Here is a 3,726-nt window from a genome sequence, read left to right on the forward strand (position 1 = left end):
AAGCTTATACTCAAACAATAAATGTGCGGAATGATAAGTATAAGCAATACCCAAGTAAACAAACTACTTTAAACCATAATTAATCACAACACATCAGAAATTAATAAGAGAGAGTAAGGGTTAGAGAGATGCAAACACAAAGATAACACCGGCACGTGTTATCGAAGAGGAAGTCGAAGAACTCGGTGAAAAACCTCTCCGCTGTTCTCCAAGTGATGAAATGATCCACTAAAGAATAAAGTTGGGATACATAAATAGCAATAGACCCTCCAAGCCTAATCTACCCAATGCACCTAAGCCCTCCAAGCTTCTTGTTCCAACAAGGTTAAGCCTAACCGTGTCTTCTTTAGCTTTCTGGATCCCGCAATAAGCCCATTGCATCAACCAAATGAATTGGTCATCTCTGAACTACTTCCCAAGCACCAAATTACCTCCTCACTAATATGGGTATGGTGAGATAAGGATTTGGCTAATGAACCTCTCAAGGGTATGTCAATGGAGAGGGTGAGAGTAGAGGAATTTGAGAATCAAATGTATAAGATTGTGGATGAGTCAATCTTGTTGTTCTCTAGGGTTTCTCTCTCAAAATTCTCTTTAGAAACTCTCTACATTTCGTGGGTATAAGAGTATTTATAATACAGTACGTGAGGAATGTGAAAAGTCACTTTTTCTACAAAACAGGGTGTTTTAGCGACTCACTCGTGACTAAGATGAGTCGCAAGTTTGAGTCGCGAAATAACTGACTGGCCAGACTATCCTTTTTTTCATGTAGTGCTCCAGCTTTCGTGACCCTTCAGCTTCCTGCATGCTTCACACATGTGGCATTTTGACGAGTTGCTAGCCACGAGTCACTTGCGAGATCCAGTCGCGAGAACCACTTTGAATAGCCATGTTCATATTGAATACTTGCTATTATTCTTATTAAACATTGAAAGATAAAAAAAAAAAAACATCCTGAAAAGGGTATCTATTGTACTCAGCCTAGCTTTTTCAAGTCTCTTTCCTGCCATTGAGTCACACATATTATCACCAAAAGGAGTTAAATTTTTTGATCAAGTGCCATCCAAAGTCAAGCTTTCTTCCCCTCTCCTTTCACCATCTTGCCTACAAATTCATTAATGTTATTATCCGAGCTTCTACCTAAACTAACAGCTCTTATTACAAGCTTTCTCCAATTAGTAGCCTTCTTTATAATCTCTTCACTTCTTTCTCCTGCTGTAACTTCTTTTATACACATCTCTAGCTCATCCCATGTCACAATCCCCTCTTTGTTCTTCTTAGCCTTTACTCCCACCTGCGACAACAACTCCTCCACAAACTTAGCATTAGTACGCTGATCACTCTACTTTGGCATTGTAACATTGGCACCCCTAGGCTCTTTGCTTCCAATGTTGAGTTCCAGCCACAATGTGTCACAAAGCAAGCCACAGCCTGATGTGCTAGCACCTCTAGTTGATTGCACCATTGAACAACCAAACCTCTTTCTTGCACTGAATTAATAAATTTAATTGAAAACTTGTTTCTGTAATCTTTTGCAACCAATAAGAAATGCAAATTGCTTGCTATCAAACCACATGCAATTTCTTCGCCTGTTTAGCTGTTATGTCTGCCATGCTTCCAAATGATATATATATATATATATATATATATATATCACTGACTTTGGTGGTTTTGTCTCTAGCCAGCTCAAGCACTGGTCACTACTAAGCTCCCAGAGACTGGCTCCATATTCCATAAGCTACATTGCCTTCACTAGCTTTTCAACAATCAATGAAAAAAAATGAGAAATACAACTTTACAGGTCTTACTACTCAGCATATAAAAATATAATGTAGAATTTGATAGATTTGACTCCTAAATTTTTTTGTTGAGAAGAATTTGACTCCTAATCTTTGATTCTCAAAAGAAAGAAGAAAAATAAAACTCCTAATCTTTGATCATTTCTGACTTCAATAAAGGCATAAATAAAACACATGATATTCAAATTTATAACCAATAGTTATATTTTTCTTACTTAGAGTATCCACATCAGTTGGTGGATACTCATCTATAATCCAAAATTTACACATTTTGGCTCAAAAAACTCCCACATCAGTTGTGCAAAACTTTGTAAAATTGTGCAAATCCACCCCCGAGTTACAGTAACCGTGTAAATATACACGGCTACTGTAACTTGTCCATTTATTATTTTATCATTTCACAGTTCGCTCCTTTTTTTCTTTCTCTTCTCCGTGCTCAACAAACTCAATAACTGCTCTCCTCATCTTTTTTCCTCAGATGCACACAGAGATACACTAGCTCCAAAAAAAAAAACACAGATAAACAGATCAGTGCTTGCTCAACATAGAGATACACTAGCTCAAAAAAAAAAAAAAAAAAAAAACACAAATACACAGATCAGAGCTCGTGGGTCTTGCCTGATCGGAGGTCGTGGGTGGTGCTCGTGGGTCTTGCTTGACTGGATCGGAGGTCGTGCTCGTCGGTCTTGACTGGATCGGAGGTCGAGCTCGTCGGTCTTGACTGGATCGGAGCGCGTGCTCGTCGGCCTTGACTAGATCGGAGCTCGTGCTCGTCGGCCTTAACTGGAGCGGAGCCTGATCGGAGCCTAGGCTGTCTCCCGCACCAGCATGGACTGGCCGCACCGCCCATGGCGCAGCCCAGGAGCAAGGCCAAGTGGTGAGCAGCTGATCGAGAGATGGGTAGAGTGTAGAGAGATGGGTATAGGGAGAGAGTGTTTATTCAGAAATGGGGAGAGAGAGACAGAAAGCGCATATTAAAGGAGGGATGGTTGGGAAATAATAAAAAATTTAAGAAAATGTGTAAAATAGACGAACTGGTGTGGGTATTTTGTAAAAATAAATGTGTAAAATAGAAAAAGTAGGTTTTTAGTGTAAAAATAGATGTGTAAAATGAATGAGCTGATGTGGTTGCTCTAGAGCAACCACATCAGCTCGTGTAAAAGATTCCATCTATTATACAAAATGCCTACTTTTTCTATTTTACACCATCACTTTTACAAAACACCCACATCAGTTTATCTATTTTACAAGACTTTTCAATAAAATATTCATTCTTCATCAATTTTTTATTAATTTCCCTAATGGTCATACTTTTTTAATTTAAACTTATATTTTAAGTAAACTACCAACACCGGTGGCCCGGCCAATGGAGCCGCTTGTGGTGGAGGTCCGATGGCCAAACCGCCAAAATAGTGGCTCCGGTGAACGCCGACAGATTGGTGTCTTCGACCATTGTACCGCCATCTCCGATGAGCCGATTGTTATAATAGTGGCTCCGATGACCATTGCCGAATCGATGTCTCCGACCGCCGTATTGCTAGAATCGGTGACCGAACCGATGCTGCCAAATCGGTTTAGAGAAACTCCCAAAAATTAGTTTAGAGAAACTCCCAAGAAACCCTAAAATCTTAATAAGAAAAACCCATACATTTTTAGAGAAATTAGCCCCAAAGTCTGTCAATAGAGAAGATGAGTCTATGGCTGAAAAACCCCCCAAACCGATCACATCTTGCTTCCCATGGTGATGAGAATGAACAAAAGTAAGAAGCAGACGAAGAGAGAAGATGAAAGGAATAGCTCAAGAATGAAAGGAGGAAAAGAGAAGAGCTGAGCCCTGAGAGAGGCGTGGCGTTGCTCAGTGAGAGGAGAGAGAAAAAAAAGAGCAAAAATGAGTTTTATACTGTACAAATAATACTAAAAAACTGAA

At 39.6% G+C, this 3,726-nt stretch overlaps 1 pseudogene; it reads right to left on the minus strand.

Moving 5' to 3' along the window:
* Window positions 1-1,069: 1,069 nt before the first annotated feature.
* Window positions 1,070-1,742, minus strand: LOC142632914 (mogroside I-E synthase-like; annotated as a pseudogene).
* Between the last annotated feature and the right edge of the window lie 1,984 nt (window positions 1,743-3,726).

Source organism: Castanea sativa, chromosome 4 (assembly GCF_040712315.1).
Source record: "Castanea sativa cultivar Marrone di Chiusa Pesio chromosome 4, ASM4071231v1".
NCBI lineage: Eukaryota > Viridiplantae > Streptophyta > Magnoliopsida > Fagales > Fagaceae > Castanea > Castanea sativa.